The sequence below is a fragment of the Marmota marmota genome, unplaced genomic scaffold (assembly GCF_001458135.2).
Source record: "Marmota marmota marmota unplaced genomic scaffold, marMar, whole genome shotgun sequence".
In the NCBI taxonomy this organism is placed as follows: domain Eukaryota; kingdom Metazoa; phylum Chordata; class Mammalia; order Rodentia; family Sciuridae; genus Marmota; species Marmota marmota.
In genome coordinates, this window is record NW_026000206.1 from 11,937,686 (window position 1) to 11,957,189 (window position 19,504).

Here is a 19,504-nt window from a genome sequence, read left to right on the forward strand (position 1 = left end):
GTGGAGACCTGTTGGCAACTGTGCCCCGTGACCAAACTGATGTAGGACAACCCTCGTGCAGCTGGAGGGACGTGGTCCTTTTGCAGTAATTCCACAAATGTAAAAGTTTTCTAAAATAAAAAAAAAATCCAAAACATTGCTGGAACATAAGCAAACATAGAGTCAGCAACATTGGGGGAATTTCAAGTCATCTATGACATGCAGAAATAAATTTCCCGAAGGAGAAAAGAATCACGGGGTGGAGAACAAGATAAGATATAGTCACTGGGAATTTATCAAATTTGATGGGGGAAAAACCCCACAAATTCAAGAAACTTAATAAATGCCAAATATAATAAATTCAAATAAAATTACATCTAGGCACATCATAGTTGAATTCATGAAAACCATAGGTAAAGAAAAATCTAAAAACCATCAGGAGAAAAATATCCATCATGCACAGGAGAGCCCTGAGAAGGACCAGCGTGGATTTCTCATGCGGAACAAAGCTGTCAGAGGACAAGGAACGATGTGTCCAGAGCTGAGAATAAATCCTGCCACCCCAAGACAAATGGACCCAACGAAGGGGGACAAAGGCATTTCCCAAAGAGTGGGAGTGGGGAGAGTGTGCAGCCAACGCACTCGTGGGCCAGAAGGCCATCGGGGCTCTTGTCTAGAGGAGGCGGAGCTGCAGGAACCCTCCAGGAGGGGCCCAGGGGGTGGGTGGGTGGGCAGTCCTCTTTCCTTTTGATGACTTCAAGGCAAGCACTTGTAAATTAAGAGCAACGAAGAGCAGGCTTGTATGTCTTTGAAGTAAAACTGCAGAGGAGTCCAGATTCTCAGTCTTGGGCCCTGTGGTCGAGGGCAAGCTCCTCCCGGACGCCGCTGGGCCACGACGCATGCTGTGATTCTACAGCTGTAACAGAAGCACAGAAAGAAATCACTGGGAATCAACAGAAGGGGTCAAACAAAATACTAGGAAAACGGTTTAATAATCCAAAGGAGGGTGAGAAAGGAATGGCGATGGAGCCAACAGAGGAGGACCCTGGCAACGTGGAAGACCAGAGCTGACCGCACCGAAGGTCACACCAAGAACAAACGACCTTCACACTCCAGGCGAGAGGTGCAAATGGCTAACCTGATCAGAACCGCGGAATCCAACAAACTGCTAGCAAGGAAGTCAGTCTACAGGTAAGGGGACAGGAAGCCAAGGCCACAGGCCAGGGAGAGCCTGACCCTGACCAGGGCATGTGGAGCTGTCACCAGAACAACACTGCCTCCACCCTCACACAGGGCCACGGCAGTGACCTCCTGACAGGTGTCCCTCCCTGGCCCCAGCTCTCCTGCTGGCCTCACCTGATGCCCCACTCCAGCCCAGTCCAGCTCCGGCAGGTCTCACCCTCCCTCTGGGCTACTCTCAAAGGCTCCTGTGTCATCAGTGTGGTCTCTTCCTTCTACGCCTGCTGACCATCTTCTTCCCCAGGCCCTGGGAAAATGTGCTCCATGAGTCCTGTGAGATAAGCCAGCCAGACATTCATGGAGGCTCAAGTTCACCAACGCGGGTCTGGGTCCTCTGTCCAGGTGGCTCACAGCGAGGGCACCTCAAAATCCTCTGAGTGAGTAACAGAGACACAGCGGTGCCCCTCGGCAGGAGCACACCCGCAGCCCACCTGCTGCCCCTCGGCAGGAGCACGCCCACAGCTCAGCATGCGGGCTTCGGGTGCTCTGTGGAGCCAGGAGCCGTGGGCATTTCTGGCAGAGGATGTTAGACCCTCTATGGGACTGGGGCACCAGGGAGGGTCCCTGGAGCAGAGGTCCATCCTAGAGAGGACACTTTGGGAAGCCCGTCCGTCCTGTGACAGCTCCAGAAGCCAGGGGCACTGCTGTCCTCCTCACAGGCCGAAGGGGCCTAGTGGGCATGAAGTGCAGCCGTGAGCATGCAGCTGGCCTTCCACCATGGACCACGCGCTGCGCAGAGGGTGCATGAGGCCGTCCTCCCTGGGCTTGGAGGAGCACAACTGTCCAGGGCCCTCTCGGCGGCCCAGGTGCATGCAGGGCAGAGGCGCATCGCATGGGCAGCCTGGCCTCCACTGCATGACATCCTGTGTGGACCTTCACCCACCTCTGCCTGCTAGGGCCCTCTTGTCTGCCATTGGGACAATCATGTACCTACCTGAACCTATGAATGTGCCTTTGTTAGGAAAAAAAGTTCTTCACTATGTGATTAAGATAAGGATCCCTAGATGGGATCTATCTTCTGGATCATCCAAAGTGGCCCTATGTCTCAAGACCTGTGTCCTCGTAAGACACAGGGCCAAGGTACAAAAGTGGGTCTGTGGCCAAGTGAAGGCAGAGATGGGGACTCCTGGGGCCACCAGAGGCCAAGGAGACAGGAAGGACCCTCCCAAGAGCCTTCAGGGGGCGCGACCCTGCTGCCACCTCCTCCAGACAGCTGGTCTACGCAGCCGTGAGAGGCTGTGTCCCGCTGCTCTGGCTAGCCAGGGTGTGGCGTGCTGTCCAGGCAGCCGAGCCTCTCCCCCACCTCCCAGGGCAGCCTGAGGCCAAGGGCACACAGAGGTGGATGCCCAGGTCTTGGAGCAGGGCCTCGGAGGCCTTCCCCTGCCCTCTGAGATGTTCCACCCCAACATGAAGCCCCTCCGCCCCCTCTCTTCCTCTCACCGGGGCACGTGTGCCTGTGTCGGTGCCCTGCCAGCTGGGAGTGTCCACCCCAGAGGCGCCTGTTGAAAGCCAACGGGGAGAGCAAGACCACGTCCGGAAGAGATCTCCGTATACTTTGAGCCACTTCCACGGTTCCTAGACTCGCTGTGCCTCCCCCGACACAGGACAGAGGCTCAGAGAAGCAAAGGCCGAGGTGCTCCAGCCTGGGAGGGCCCAGAGCGCCAGCCGGGCAGAGGGCCTCAGGCGGCCACACCCCAGGCCACCTGTGAGGCCTGCAGGGGAGCTCCCCATGGCTGAGAGTCGGGAGAGGCCCTCCGTGCCAGGCCTGCGGCCTCAGCTCATCGTGGGCGGAGGGAACATGGTGGTCGGAATCATCCCCAGGAGCAGGGGCTCAGTGTCTGACCACCACAGTTCAGCTCTCTCCGAGGACTCGCTCCTGAGAACCATATGAAGAGCTTTAGATCCTAAACGCAGCCTGCCCTCGTTCCTCCGCCTGAGTGCGGTTCCTCGAGCCGCTTCACAGCACAACGCCGAGCCGTTGGATCCATCAGTCGGGGCTGGAGAGTGTGAAGCTGCCCAAGAGCCCGTGGAGGGGTCGTGGCCTCTGCCTGGCATCCAGAGTTCACGGAGACACTCAGGGCAACCGCTGTCTTCCCATACCCCATCAGTGAAGCCCCACCGAGGGACAGAGCCTTAGGAAGTAGTTGTTTGGATGAACTCGATATCTTTATTGCAAAAATGTGTCTCAACACACCTAAAGGTTGAGTCATGTGCATTATTCAAGTGATTCATGGCAAAGCTAACAACAAGCTCAGTTGTTAAATAATCTAATAAAGAGCTTACCCATGTGGGGAGAGACCGACGGGGCACATGCTCCGAGTGACATGAGCATTTGCTGCAGTAAGGTGCCTCGTTGGACGCTGTCTGTTCCCCATATGGCCAGCAGCCGCTTCCCTCACTTTCCAGCTGGCCCTCTGATAGCTCAGACCGGGCCACAAGCCCTTCTGCAGCACAGATGCCAGCCCTGCCCCAGTGAGCCTCTCCCAGGGTCCCACCTGGGAGGTCAGCAGCCCTTTCCCACCCCACCATAGAACAGGTGTGGCTTCCAGCCAACGGGGTTCAGTTAATGGGCCTGTTTCAGAAGAACTTTCTAAAAACACTTCAGACCATAAGCAGGAAAGAGAGCCTCCCAGCCATCCAGGAGGGAGATGGTGGGGAGCCCCACCCAGCCAGGAGGGAGAGGCCAGGGAACCCCACCCAGTTTCCCTCAGAGCCCTGCCTCCTGAATCTTCTGAAGCGGAGGATGCAAGTTCGAGAAGACGTCTAGAAGTTGGGGCTCAGTTCACCGGGGCCTGGCAGGTCCCTAACCTCAGGGAGGGCCTGTTTTCTCACCCACAGGGCAGGGCTGGGAGCCCAGCTGGCCTGCCACAGGGAAGGGAGGGAAGGAAGGTGTGCTGGGTGGCCCCTGAGGAGCCTGGTGCTCCTGCGCCTCTCCTGCCCCCTCACCTCCCTGTGCCACCTCCCAAGGGCGTGGCCCAAGCTGGCTCCACCACCCTGTGAGCAGCCCTCTCATCTGCCCCTGGCCTGTAGACTGTGGCCAGTAACTGCTGTGGGGAAACACAGCTGTGACTTTGGCTGCTCAAGATGACAGGGTCGGAGAAGGGAGTCCCCAGCCCAGTGTGCAGAGGGCCCACCTGGGAGCCCAGAGCTTCTGGCCCCTGCTGCACCAGCCAGGGACAGTGAACAGTGATGGACAGCAGCAAGGCCTCTCCTCGACTCCCCTTCTCCTTGTGAAAAGGAGAGCAGGGTGGGAGGTCAGATCCAGTGACCACCATACCGACTTCAAGGGCAGTGCTGAGCAGCACCGCCGCACACCTCGGCAGGCTTCCGGCTTGAGCCCTGACCGTGGCTCGCTAGCTTCTGACCGGGGCCAGCACTTCCCTTCCCGTGCTTCGGCTTCCCCATCTGAAAGTGGAGGTGGTGGTGATGCCAATGGCTTTACAGTTTGCCGTGAGGACCAGCAGCCTCTGCACCTTGCACAGGTCCAACGGTCTGCACAAGGTGAGTGCCTGCAGACGCTGGGCCCCGGCAAGCCCCAAGGCTGCCTCCACCACCCAGGAGACCCATGTCCCCTAGCACCTCCCCTGTCTCTCCTGGGACACCTCCCCATGGGCACCCGGGTGTCTGCCTAGCATCCAGCTCCTGGCATCCAGGGCCTGGACAGCCCTGTGCCTTGTTGCACATTTATGCTCTACAGCACTTACCATTATGTGGCACAATTAATATCTCTTGCTTAAAATGCAACAAAAACATGCCTCTGAAAATGCGTTTCTTGTGCCAAAGAGGTAAACACTTGAAACTGGATTACTGACAAAAGAGAAAAAAATATAAAGCACACATCAAAATTCATAGAATTTAATTGACATTGAACTCAGAGACGATTCATAGCTTTGGAGTCTTCTATTATTTAAAAATATGAATAAAAATGAATTAGGTGTTTATCTTAAAAAAACTAGGAGAAATAAAGTACACTCCAAATGACATAAAATGTTATAGACGGAATTAAAGTAATACACCCTGAGAATGGATGAAGAAAGCCACGGTTGTCCAATAAAATAATACTTCCCAAAGTTAACAATTAGAAAGTGAGAAAATATAATGAAGGATATGAAAAAAAACAACGAGCCCCAGTTGCACATAAAAACTAGCAAGTGGGCCTTTGCTGACGCCAAGGACACTGCCTTTACAGCCGACGCAAGGAGGTCTTTTCTCTGGGTGCCACCAAGGTAGCTGTGGCCCGCTGCAGCTGCCACTGACTGGCCGCCCACTGCTGCCACTGCCGTCCAGTGGTCGGCTGCCAGGGAGACTGCAGGTTTGACTGCCAGCTCCACACGCCAGCTGGGGCGGGTTGGTCATAGACACGTTGTGAAGACAGAGGCCTTCCTGGGGCCAGCACATTCCGAAGTGCACACCTCACTGGAATGACCCCTGCCAAGAGCATTTGGAGGACTCTGGGATGCCCTGCAAGGGAGAACCTGCTTCAGTTTTGTGGTCCAATGCCTCCTCCTTAAGGACTGTACTATGCCAGTTTGGAAAACGTTCATCTAAACTTGTGTTCACTGCTTCTAAGGCAGCAATGACTATCCAAAGAATCAGAAAAGTGCAGCCCAGGGAGACAGCTCCAGACCTCTGGGACGTCCTCCCTGGTCCACAGCCTTTCTGGGGCAGGTGGGAGGCTGGGAGGGGAGCTTCTGAAAGCCAGGAGAGCAGAGTCCCTCGATACCCCTCCCTTCCCCCTTGCCCCCAGGCAGAGCAGATGCAGACACTGCAGAACACAGCCACCAACACCTGAACGCAGCACGGCCCCCTCTGCCCAGGAGAAGTGAGCTCTGTACAGCTTAGAACAACTTCTTGCAGAATAGAAGACGCTGCGACAGAACAAGAAGGGCTATAATGGGTAAAACACACAAATTCCATTCCCAGCACATCTGCCAGCCTCGGAGCTGCACATCTGCTGACCCCTGCTGTGACATCCTGTGCCCAGTGGCCCCCTCTGCCCAGCGCTCCTTGGCATGCCCCTTCTAAGCAGGGGGTGCTGCCAGCACACCCCTTTCTCCAGGAAGCAGAGTAACTTCTGCCGGCCTGGTGATGGCCTGTCCTGGGGTCCTCTGACTCCCACTTACCACCATAGCTCATCCAGCACGCGGCGTCATCCACGTGCTGAAGTCAAGAGATCCGGGCAGATGGCCGGTCGTGGCGGCTTCCCTCGTGACAGCCTCTGCTTGGTGCTCCACCTGTCGGGCTCCTGGGTGCTGAGAGGAGGCCCTGAGGCCCGGGTGGGCTGAATCTGGGGGACTGGAGCTGGGAGGGGTCCCATTTCCTGCCTGCCCAGGTCACAGGCCTCTGTCTCAGGCCAGGAGAGTGCTCAAAGCCGTCAAGGGAGAGGCTTTTCCCCTTCTCGGATGGCTGTGAACGAGGGGTGTGGATGCTGGGGAAGGGTCCAGAGGCTCTGCTCTGCTCCCCTCGAGGCAGACGGGGAGAGTACCCAGACCAGGAGCCCATCCTCCAGGGAGAAAACTAAAAATAGAAACAGCCCTTTCACTTCCAGAAGATGAGAAATTCGCGAAAGCATGCCCTGTTGCCGACTGTTCCTCTGCTCTGTTGCAACATATTGGTTAATGTTTGGGCAAAATGATTATTTTAAAAATACTAAGTCGTGGCCATAATGAGATGGAAAACACCAACAAATATATGCATCCATTTATTCAGTGCAGATCTGATGCCCGCTCGGTGCCAGGAGCTAGATGGAATGTTCCGGCTCATGCAGCTTTATCTGAAGATATATTTGGCTCCAAGTGAAACCAAATCAAGTTTTACTCCCTGGCAGGGCCCATACGCTTTATTTTCTTTAAGGATGGATATTTGAGAAGCCATATATAACTTAACTGCCTAATAACTTAACTTAGAAACAAGCTTGCATCAATTAGTTTTTTAAACTTTAACTTATCCCAAAAAGCTTCCCAAATAATGTGCAAACAAATTATGGGTTGATGAAGTCAGATGAGTCGTGTTTGCAAAGATCTAGGAATAAACTACAGACTGCAGCACTGGTCTCTGGGAGTGAACATAAAGGTTTTATTAAAAAAAAAAAAAAAACAGCAAATGAGTGTTGTTTTTCCCTGTGATTAGGATGATAAAATATTCCTGCTTCCGGTAATTGCTTTGTGATGGTTCTTAGCTATTATAGCCACCCACCCCAAAATAACATTCAATCCAAATCCACACTCTGAGGAGAGCCCTCTGCTGAATGTTGGGGGAAGGGACCACATGCCAGCAATGTCTGAAGCTCTCGCAGCCCAGGAAGGGACAGTTAGGTGCCCAGGAACAAGGCAGGCATGTTGGGGAGGAGGGGCTACAGACCTCAGCACCAGATGGAGGATCTGCTGTTCTCTCACCCGGTTCCTGGCTCTTTGCTTCTTACTGAAATGAGTGCAGACTAAACATTTCCACTTTTGTAACTCCAGCATTTATCGCAAAATACATAAATTAGAGTTGAATATGATTTTCAGTTCTTTAAATTAAAAAAAAAAAAAAGAATCTTGGTCTGTCATTCATTCTGTGTAGCCGGCAGAGGAAAACCAGGACCGTGCAAGTGAGGCCCGAAATCTCAGAAGCTTCCCAGAGGCCAGTGTGCGGGCTCCAGCCAGGTCTCTCTGCGGACCTCTGTGTCGAAGGCGTGATGGCGGCTGCCAACCCAGCTCTGCTGGGCCCCTGGCCGGGCTTCCTATGGCAAGAGAGGTGGAGAGAAGGTGAAGGTGCTGTGCAGGGAGAAGCAGTCTCCAGGCAGCCAGCTGTTGGGATGTGGAGGGTCTGAGTGCTGGGAGGCCGCGGAAGGTCCTACGCGTCCCCTTCCCTGGCACACGTGGCGCCAGCCTGGCCTCGTAAGCAGCTGTCTGCATGGAGCTGAAGAGACCAGCTCCTCCTTTCTTTTGAGTTGTGACAATCAGAAAGAGCTCACATGGAATTTCCCAGGTGGTTTCTGAAAATGAGAGTGTAGTGGGACTTGCAGGACCAGGGCCTGCAGCTCAGGTGTCTCAAGGGTGGCCATGCACACGGTGGGCAGGAGGAGTTTGGGGCACACCTTTGTTGCACTGTGGTGGGCACTAGCTTCCGGGTGTGGGTGACACTTCCATGTCATCATCCCCTTGGCCGTCAACTGAAATCCCAGGAGGGTGAGAGGGAGGGACCAAGGCAGGTGCAGGCTTGGCCACCAGCCAGGGCTTCTGTCCCCCGCGGCTTAGGAGGAGCCGAGCACTTGAGAGGAAAGCTGTCTCCTGAAAGTGTGAGCCTCGGTGTCTGTCTCGCAGGAATTCCCAGCTGGGGATCAAAGGAGAAATCTGAAAAACTGACAGACATCACATTCAAGATGCAAAACGGGGAGTTGGGCACTTGGAACTAATAAGGCTGCGATAAACACGGTCTTGGAGCTGACAGAAGTGACGCGGAGTGTGCCAAAGCACAGAGCCCTTCAGAGCAGGAACCGGCGGTTCCCACAAAACACGGGACTTTCCAAGAAGTGCCAGCGTCAATCATAAGCAAGAGCCTGACAGATCCTCAAGATAAAATCTTCTCTTTTCTCTGGAAAAGAAATCAAAGGAACGTGATTCACTAGGAACCCCAATTACCACTTCCCCGTCTCCGGAGGCACTGCCTAAGGCCGCCGAGTCCCAATCCAGTTCCTGTGACATGGAACCATCCCCTCCCAAAGCAGAGGAAGCCACCTTCTGACCTTGGGGCAAATGCAGGCAGGGTTCTAGTTTTTGGCCCCGGAGGCATGTGCTACGGGTGACAGGCCATGAGGGCTCCACCAGACTAGTCCCCAGGGCCAGATGTCCCTCCGTCTCGCCCAGGTGTCTGGCTCTCTCGTGGGCCTGGGAGCTGAGTGTGGCTGCCACCAGAATGCTGAGGTCAGAAATCCACTGAACCATACCCCGGGGCTTGGGTTGGAGGATGGGATGCAGGGTGGCAGCACCAAGCCACGAGGCAGACCCCTACCCTGGGGGACGCTTCAGGAAAGGGCCTTTCAGGGATGCTGGATCAGGTACAAGAAACAACGAAAAGGCATGTCCTCTGTCATCAGGAAAGTCCCCAAACGCCACGAGAGTGAGCCTCTCATCAAAGGTTCCTGGAGAACTCCCGGGATCTCACATATTGAACCACGCCCTGTTCTAGGATTGACTTGCATATCTAGATTTACTTGCATATCGCTAAATCTAGATAGATCTAGGGATGTAGTCGAGGTGGAGGAAACCCAGGGGAAGGGCTTCCCAGGAGGTGGCACTCTCTGGGGGGCCGAGCCCACCTGCTTCTGGCCTCAGGGAGGGGAAGGCCCTGTAGGGCCAGGGATGTGCACGTGGAGGCCTGAGCCAGAGGACGTGCACACACACTTAGGGGCAGAGACACAGCAGAGGGCAAAAAGTTACCAAGTGTTGGAGGGTGTTCCCAAGCAGGGCCACACTTCCTCAGAGAGACGTGGACAGGGAGGAGACCTCCAGCACAGTCACCCTCCTCTGCCACGGCAGGATCTCGGGCACAGGCCAGCAGTCCTGCTCCTACTCACCCCCACCTCCCACTGGACATCGCATTCTGATGCTCACTTATATATTTTAACAGTTTTACTGTACAGGAGTTGAAGGTCCCATTCCAAAGTCCACAGAAGCCGTCCTCGGAGAGGGCAGCCCTGTGCTGGAGCCAGCACCCCAGAGGGCAGCGGCCCCTCCCTGCGGCCTCCCTGACCTCCGAGGCCCTGCCTGGAGCTGTGCCTGAGGGCCTCAGGGACAGAGGACGGTGGCAGTGGAGTCTCTGGGCGGCCCCCAGGCCCTCTGACCAGGTGGGTTCTCCTGCTGTTGTGATCCACGGCTCTTGGTCACCTCCCTTCCCTGGTTCTTGCTGTTGGTGACTGTTTTCTCCTCTCTTGATGGTGTTTACTGTTGATTTTTAGTGTTGGGGTGTAGACGAGGTGTCCCCAGTGCAAGGACGTTCAGAGGTGAAGTGTCTGGGCCACGAGAACCTGAACCCGACAGGGTCAACTGGGTGGTGACCACAGGCTGGTGGGCTGTGGTGGAGGAGGTGGCCACAGGGGCTGCCTTGGGGGTGTGCGTCTGCGGACCTGAGCTTAGTCTCTCTGCTTCCGGAATTCCTGTTCCCGCGGCTTCCCATGATGCTCTGCCTCACCTCCACCCTGGAGGAATGGAGCGTCTGCCTCTGGACTGACACCTCCGAAGCCGTGAGCCGCAATAGACCTTTCCTCTTCTAGTTGTTCTTGACCGAGTTTCTTGGTCACGGCAGTGGGAAATCGGAGTGGACCACTCCTTGTGTGTTGGACGTCTAGGTGGGAGAATCCCGACGTGCAGTTCTGTCTGTTCCTCATCCAGACCCTCAGGCAGATAGGACTGAAGGCGTGTCCCGGGGAGGCTGGGGACCCATGTGTGCTCAGCCACACTGGAGTCCACAGGCCGGCCAGGTCTCCTCAGGGACGTTCAGTTCTGTACTGCCCAGAGGAGCTGCAGAGGGCTGTGCCAGAGCCTCTGCCTCGGCCCGTCTGGCAACCATTACTCTACGCTCACATCTCCAACTCATGCCTTTCCATCTATTTTACTTTGGGGGCTTTTGCCCTATTTTCTTACGAATAGCTAAGTGATCTTTACATGAATATATCAACGCTTTGCAAAACAAGGTGGAAGAATTTCTCACTGAATGAGACTTTCAGAGAAGGCGGAGACTCATCTATTTCACAATGTCTCCTCTGACCTTCCTCTGAGACACTCCCCTGCTGGGTAGAGGGATAAGCAGAGGCCCACCTGCTTTAGGTCAGAACTCAGTACTGGAACCTGGCCTCCCCGCCTTGGTTTCAACCACTCAGACATGTCCAGGTGTTGAGAGCCACAGCGGAAGGGGCCCCAGCAAACTTCCAGCTGCCGGCTGATGATTGGCTCACAGCGGCCCCAGCAACATCTAGCTGATTGGCTCCTTGGCCCCAGCAACATCTAGCTGATTGGCTCCTCTGCGGTGATGCTCATTGGGCTGTTTCCCTGCCCTTTCAGACCACGGAGCTGCTCATTGGGGGACTTTTTTGGCTCCGCCCACGTGACCCAGCCAATCGGCCTCAAGAGCAGGAGGATGGTGGGAGGTGGAGAGAAGCTTGTGTGGGAGAGAGAAGCTTGTGGAAAGCCGGTGGTGGCAGTTGAGGCTCTGAGGGTTTTTCCTGAGAGGCTGTTTCGTTTGGCGTGTGTGGTTCTAAAAATAAAGTTAGTTTCTTTTGACAAGTGGCTCCTGATTGTGCCCAGCCAGACTGCGGCATCCAGGGGTGCTGTGGTGGGGGCAGGGAGCACTGGCCACATTCCCTTGGCCTAAGGGCAGCTTCTTGTCCTGCTGAGGTCTGAGATCAAGGCTCATGCTGAACTGGAGGATAGTGCGAGTTGTGACCCAGCCTCTCTGTGTGCTCAGACCCCAGGAACAGGTTTGGCCCTCCTCTGACTCCTGCCAGAGTGGGGAGTCCCTGCGCTGGACATGACCCCGTGGTCCCAGCTCAGCTTCCCACTGTGCAAAGCCACCTGGCCCTGCCCTAGGGCTTGGCAAGTCCCCTGAAAGACCCTCAGCTGCTCAGCAAGGCTGCACAGTCAGGACCCAGGGACTCTGGGGTCCAGCCTCAGGCCTCCCTCCTCCCTCTGTGGGGACTTGTGTCGGCCACCTCCTGCCCCTTGGGTGTACAGCAGCCTGCAAGCTGGCCGCTGCCCGGGCCCACACCTCTTCTGCTCTGCATCCCCTGCCTTCCTGTCCTGCCACGCTCAGAGGAGAGGGGCTGGCCACGGGGCTCCACGACTTCCCAGCTGAGGGCCTGGCCCTTCCTTCTGGCCACCTCCTCACTCCAGGCTAGTCTGACGGTGGTGTGTGCTCACTGTGGGGGTGGTTTGGCTGTGCAGAGGCTTTGCTGTTATAAAAACAGCATGCAGCGGATGATCTCTTCTTGGCAAGTTAATGTCGTTTCATTTCCTCTTTGCGATGATCCCACGAGGGAGGGATGCATCTTCCCCACTTCAGAGAGGAGGGGAAAGTTGGAAACCTGAGAGAGGACTTCCTCGCCCGAGACTCCCGGCAGGTAAGGCTGTGGCTGTGAACCACGCTCCCCTCGGCCCTCGGCCCGAGGAGCCTGGCCCAGGACCTCAGAAGGGCTCACCTCAGTCACAGCAGCTCTTGTGCCTGCTCGGAACCATTTGTGCTTCCTTTCTTCAAACATGGAATCCGTCCCAACCTTACTGTGTCTTGTAGCTTGAGCTGAGGGTTGGGTTCTCCCTTCTCCTTACAGACATAATCGGCTGTGCCCCACCCCACTGCTGGTGACCCAGGGGGCACGAACCACCCTGTAGCCCAGCTGGACATTCTCCCTGACCTAAGCCGCTCTCCGGATGAGTTCTGACTCCGGAAGCTCTTCCACTGCGAGTGGAGCGAGGTGCCCTTGATGGGCAAGGCTCTTTGCACACCTCGTCCCTCGTCCCTCACCCCAGAGCACCTGCCTCTGTGGAGGCTGACTGGAGCTGAGCTTTCAGACTAATCGGGAGAGAAACGGCTTCTTTATGACACCGAGTTAATAATCCTTCCACTCGTCTGTCTTGTTTTACTTCTTTCAGTAAAGTTTCATAGATCACTTCTTATGGAATTGCATATTGCTTAAGTTCAGTTCCAGGAACTTGTGTTTGGCTGCTGTCATGAGCCGTTTTATTTATGAGGCTTTCTAACTGCTCCCAGTGTTTGGCGTTCACAGAGCCATTGATTTGGGTGCATCTCTTGATGGGCCGTTCCTCCTCTCGGATCCACTCGGTGGTCTCCAGGGGTTCTCTCGGGCTCTCAGGCAAACACCCGTGGGACCCACTCTGGGTGCTCGAGAGGCAGACGTGCTTTCTGGGGTCTGGTCACTTCAATCAAACACCTTGTACCATCGTGATTTTATGAACCTTCTTCTCCAATTAGTGTGAGGAATCACATTACTGTATTTCCTAATACACATCATCTCTCGATTCCTGAAATAAGTCTTGCTTCTGAGAATCGCTCAACATTTTAAAGATGCTGGTGTGCCTGCGTGTCAGTTTCTGAAACCTAGCGGCTTAGGTCTTTAAGTCCCAAGTGTACAATTCTGCAAATAGTGCACACAGGTGCACTAAAGTAGGTTGGAAACCTCAATCTAGAGCTTACATATCCTTCACCACCATTAAGAAGGAAAACACGAATTGTCCCAGAAACACGACACAGGGGCATATGGAACCTCTGACGTATGCGAGCATCTGATGAAGACAGCATCAGACAATGTGACTTCCTTCCTGTCTCACTCGCTGTACAGGAAGTGACTTTCATCACTTCTCGGTGTCAGTTTTAGTGGAAAGAGCAAACACTCCAAGCGAGGGTCAGGGACGTCCTGGACGGTGAGTCACTGGATTCGTACAAGGCAGCTTGTTGGGACATGGCTGTTAAACAGGCTCCTGGGGCAAATCTGATGCCCCTGTGGGCAGGATGGGTGTGGGGTGCCGTGCAACGTGCTGACCCACCACGCCGTGTCCCGAGGGCTGGAGGACTCTGGTGCTGCATAGAGAACATGAAGTGCTAGATGAGAGCCGAGGTGGGACCGGTTGGACCCGGGTCAGAACCCAGAACTGGGGAAACAGCAGGAGCGGGGTCTGCCCCGCCGCAGTGAGCTCTCAGCCCAGCTAGGGAGGCAGAGAAGACGCAGGAGGTGTGCAGGGTGGGCGCGGCCAGCAGCACCAGCCACCAGGAGGCCAGCGGAGGCCTGGCTCCTGCCCTCGCAGGCGCCCGGGGGAGAAGAGGAGCCTGTTAGTGCAAGATGGGATAATTGAGCTTCAGGAATGATGTGAATTTCACTTGATTGAAACCTATTAAATAACTCTAATCCACAAATTAAAAAGAAGATTTGGAGAAAATTAAGTTCAGGGAAAGGCAGGGTCCCAATTCATTCTCTTGGAAACGATAAAGAGAAGAAGCGTTTGCCGACTGCCTTCTCTGTGAGCCAGACCACGCTGAGGGGACGCGACTCGGTGAGGGGTGCCGGTAAAGAGCAGCCCCGCAGCCCTGGCCGTGCCCACCTCTCCCTGTGAGAGGCCAGAGGGCAGCTCCCCAGGCAGCACACGCCTCCCCCCTCCCGGCTGCAGCTGGACTCCCTCCCCTCCCTTCGTGCAGGGTACGCTGCACACTGACCCTGGACCCCGACAGCCTCCTGGACGTGAGTCCCAACCCTGCCCCTTCTCACCCCAGTGACCCTGGACACATTGATGTGCTCTGTAACTTGAATGACCTCATCTGTAAAATGGGGACAGAACAGGCCTGCCCGGGAGGGATGCTGTGGAGCAAGGCTGACCTACACGTGTGTGGTCAGCTCCTGGCCAGTGGGTCTATTAACTCAGGGCCCACATCTCACCCTGGCCCTCCCAGCTGCCCTGCAGTGCCTGGCCTCTGCCAGGGGCAGGGAGGGCATCCTGTCCCATGTGGCTGAGAGAGAGGGCATGGGGCACCTCCCCCAGTTCCCAGCAGAGAAGCAACTCCCAGAAGTGGTGTCCCGATGCTGGGGCCTCGCCCTCTGTGCTGAACGAGATGCCCCGTGCACCAGAGGCACACAATGACCCTGACACCTGCCCTCACCATGATTTCTGACTTTTTTTCCTTTCCTGGGATTGAACCCCGGAGTGCTCCACCACTGAACTGCATCCCCAGCTCTTTTTAAAAAAGAGATAGGCTCTTGCTATGTTGCTCAAACTGGCCTCCACCTTGAGATCCTTCTGCGTCAGCCTCCCGAGTCACTGGATTACAAGCGTGTCACTGTGCCCAGCCTCTTGCCATGGATTTGAATCTTACATCAGAGGTTGGCAAACATCTTCCATCAAGAAATGGCTGGATGATGACCATTGAGGCAGGCCACGTGGTCTCCTTGAAGAATCCACTTTGCCACTGTGGCTCGAGGGCAGCCTCAGGCAGTCAGTGGCAGTGGGCTACCTGTGAACCAAGAAGACTTCATTCTTGAAGTCGAGGTCGGCAGGTTTGCCCCAGGTCAGCTGCGGAGCCCAGTCCCAATGCTGGAGAATGGATCCCATTCCTCCACTCCCTAGCCAAGTGCATTGACCTGCTACGTTCCAGGCACCGTCCCAGGGAATGGCCACAGCTGAACAGACAGAGGGTATGACCCTCGCAGGGAGGGGATCTCCTGGACTTGTGCCTATTCTGAACCCACAGGGTTGGGGGAGGAGCTGCCACCTTGCCGGCTCTGTGGGGCATGGGTGAGACCGTGCAGGTTGGCACATTGCCGTGTTCCCACTCATCCCGTGCCCAGGCCGGGCAGGCACAGCCGAGCCCTGGAGGCCAGAGCTGCTTCCCTAGACTACTCAGGACAAGCCCACCAGGCTGTCCCCTCGCAGCTGTGGGATCTTCCTGGCAGTGAGCCAACAGGCACAGCTGGATGCTCACTGTGTGACCATGGCCTGCAAAGCCCCAGCTCGTACCAGCCCTGAACCGTGTTAGGCCCACAGGTGTCTAGGGAAACACAAGAGGCACACAGTAAACTCCACATGAACCTTGTTCACGGCACACGACCCTGTGTGCAGCTGGGGTCCGGCTGCTTCACCCACCAGCGCCTAGGATCTGTTTGAGTGAAGAAAACTGTGCTTACCTCCAATGAGGCCGAAGGTGTCTTCTCCCCTCCCTCAGCCCAGGTCCCGTTGACCTCACCTGCTGTCCCCAGCACCTGGGCAACCACACTCAGATGACCAGACTCTCTTGGTCGTACTTCCTTACGGGAAAAGCACATAGAATCAGGATGCTGGGAGGGATTCTTCAATATTATTATAGAACAGCAAATGTCGCTACTGTGGGGCCTGGAGTGGAGTAAGTGTCAGCCAGAAACTTCCCTCACATTTGAAAAGTGAATCATCCCTCCCTGGGACTGTACCCAGATGAACAGTGGACGGTGCCCTCAGTCCAGCAAGGCTTAGGCTTGGTGTTACTGTTTAACAATGGCTGCAAAACAAAAAGGAGTCTTGCTCTTATGGGGTGAACAGACAAAAGTGGGATGAAAACATGGATCCTTTGTTCGTGGGGGCCAAGCGGGGTCTTGCCAGGTGGACAGCTCAAAGATGACGTGTCGACGGCAGGTGCAGCAGCAGAGATTTAAGTGTGACGTCAGCAGTGTGAGCACAACACGGAGCGTCAGGATTTCACTGTCAAAGTCTCTGAGCTTTCCAGCAGATGCCAGTCCCCGTGTGCAGGACGGCATCCACACACCCCACCGCAGGGAGGGGCTCAGGAGGCTGGCGCCCCCACTCCCACCCTGCCGCTCCCTGGTCTCCGTTTCAGAGCCAGCGTGCACATGGCGGAAGCAGGGGACCGATGGACGTGTCCCCACACTGAAGAGTGTTGGAGGAAGGGTCAGGGCAGGATTCCGGAGGCCCTGTGACAGTTTCAAGGTGCCCCCAGGTTTCGTGGGCTGGGCACGTGGTGCCCAGTTGATGTGTAAAGGGCGTGAGGAAGGGGGCTTCTGGTGGTGACTGAGGGCCCTGCCCAACAAATGGGTCTGTCTGCTCACAAACCAACGGATCGACAGGTTGTCAAGGCAGGCTCCGTCTCCACAGCCCTGGCACGCTGGCCCTAGGGTGCCCTGCGGTGCCCTCAGCCATGTCGTGGTGCCGCAGGAAGGCTCTCACCAGATGCTGAGCAGAGGGGCACGTGCCTGGCCTCCCCTGCCCTCAGGCCTGTAAGCCAAGGAGATTCTCATGGGGTTTCCTTTCTTTGTTAGACTGACTATTCTGATTTGTTATACGTGACGGCAGAATGCGATTCATCTCATATTACACGTTAGAGCACAATTTTTCAAGTCACTGGTTGTACACAGAGTGTTTTCACACATGTACATGTGTCTTCTACATGTACTTAGGGTGATGATGTCTAACTCATTCCACCGTCATTCCTACCCGCTTGCCCAGCACAGGGCACTCCGTTACAGCCACAGAAACAGACTGAGACAGCCTGAGGGGCTGCAGGGCCTGTGGCTGGGGCCGGGCGTGGGGGCTCATAATGAGGCCAAAACTGGCTGAGGAGCTCCTGAGGGGGACCCCCACCAGCCCGTCCTGGGTGAAGGATTCTGCCACGGGGATTCTGAGACTCGGGATCCTTTCTCTGGACAGCCCCTCCTGACTGTGCCCAGGACACAGGGCAGAGGGAGGCCTCATCACATCCCAGCTGTCCTGAGCCAGGGATCACCAGACTCAGCACAGGGTGGGACCCAGAACTACCCAGACTCTGCTGGTGCAGCTGGCCCTGTGGATGTCCAGCACGGCTGGTCACCTCGTGGACACCCAACACGTTCTCAGCACTCTCTGAGCTTTTCTTGCTTCTACCCCAAGACTGTGATGCTCACAGAGAGGACAGGGATACTCAGTGCCTTGCCATCTCTGGGCTGCGCTGGAAGCCCATGCTTCTGTGTGGTCATCACCCAAGGGGAAGCCAGGTAGTGGTCTTCCCACCTGAGGAGTGGAAGAAAGGGCACTGCCCCCCATTTGGGAAATGACCGCACAGGGTCCAGTAGAAGGTGGAGGCTGACCACTGCCATCAGGAGCTACAACTCCCTCCTTGGCTCTGAGGCATCACAGTGCAGAAGTGATTCGTGGGCCACCACCTGGAGCCCAGGGTGGGGTGCAGCAGCCTGCACAAAACCAGGTGTGACAGGGGGTGGGCAAACGAGCCACAGCGTCCATGCCCACCTCAGCCTGAGGCTCCAGGGTCTGTGGCCGGCCCCGCGGGAGAGCACCCTGTGACAGAGTCTGTGCGCTGGGGGTCGGGGTACACCTCACAGCTATCCACATCCCCGAGCACTCGTGGGGGCCCCCAAAAATGACCACCACATCTCTATAGAGAGGAAGAGCACGAGAGCGAGCCCTGGGAAAAAAGGGGGACGGCAGAGCCCTCCCGTGGGTCTCACAGAGCTGGGCAAGTAGCCTTAGAGCATTCGGCTGAGGCAGGGTGCAGTGGCCACGCCTGTCACCCCAACCACTCGGGAGGCCGAGGCAGGAGGATCGCAAGTTCAGGGCCAGCCTCAGCAGGGTACTAAGGGCCTAAGCAACTTAGAAGACCCTGTCTCAGAATAAAAAATAGAAAGAGGGCTGGGATAGAGTCGGGGTAAAGCAGCCCTGGCCTCAATCCCCAGTTAAAAAAAAAAATCTGGTGTTTCGAGATAAAAGACTTTGGACAGAAAAGAAGCGAGGAGAAGCGTCAGCAAACGTGCTTTTTGTTTATCCGTCTGTTTTCAGCGCAGGCTGAGAACAATGCTCTTGTCCAGCGTTGGGTCTGGTGGGAGCCCTGTGTTTTGGAGAATCCTGAATGGGGGGTACTCTTGCCAGGGCTTGGCCACGCAGCGCTCCCTGCTCCTCTGTGGCTCGGAGCAGCACGGGTGCCCGCATCTGCCCTGGTGTTTGCTGGCTCCAGGAACAGTATGGCAGGGCACCAGGCCAGCAGGCAGGCGGGAGCTGGGCACCCTCCCGGCTCCCGGCTCCTTCTCTGCTGGAGGAAACCCCACCCAGCTCCAGAAAGCTGGGATTAAGGACTCCTGGATGGGGATTTATTTTTAATTTCGGGACAGATTTGAAATGCCCCATTGTGTCTGTCTCTCAATCAACTGCTAATGCTCACATTTGAATACCTCTATTTTGATGAAAAAATAGCCCGACACCACAAGCTGTTTATGAATCTGGATTCTTTGGAATGTAATCCACAGCTTAATGGGTAACCGGCTTTAAAGTCTGGGTGGTGAGCAGCATCAGCTCCTGCTCTGGCAATGAGAGCCCTCCCAGCACTGGGTGCTGCTCAGGGACTCTGTTTCCTGTTTCCTTTTTTAACCACAAGTAGAAAATCATCTCTGCCGACTTGTTAGGATCTCCTCTCCACGGGTCCTCTTCGGTGGGTGCTCAGGAAGAGACCTGCTGCTGTGTGAGAGTGGGAGGTTCTGCAGAGCCACCCCACAGGGACCAGGAGGGAGTGAGGACAAGGCACCCACATGGCAGCAGTAGGAGGGAGGTGGCCCACAGGTCCCCCTGCAGTGCCCTCTGCATTCCCTGTTTAACTCCATTTCAAAACCCATGTCCCAGCACCTGACAATGCAAAGGAGATGGGCCAGAGAGGACCCCCCCCTGCACTGAGGTCAGTGGAGGGCTCTCCAGAGGGCCAGGATCCTGGTGCCTTGTGCCACACACCCACTTCACCGGGCATTGTCCCCAGACGTAGTAGGAGCCTCTGGGTGGAG

The 19,504-nt window shown here is 55.8% G+C and overlaps 1 long non-coding RNA gene across 1 annotated transcript; it reads right to left on the reverse strand.

The window, feature by feature from the left end:
• Positions 1 to 251: 251 nt before the first annotated feature.
• On the reverse strand, positions 252 to 7,069 carry LOC125612740. Its single transcript, XR_007343217.1, has 2 exons — positions 6,342 to 7,069; positions 252 to 895 (listed from the first exon to the last, which is right to left on the reverse strand). It is a non-coding gene; the product is annotated as an uncharacterized LOC125612740 (long non-coding RNA).
• Positions 7,070 to 19,504: the final 12,435 nt, after the last annotated feature.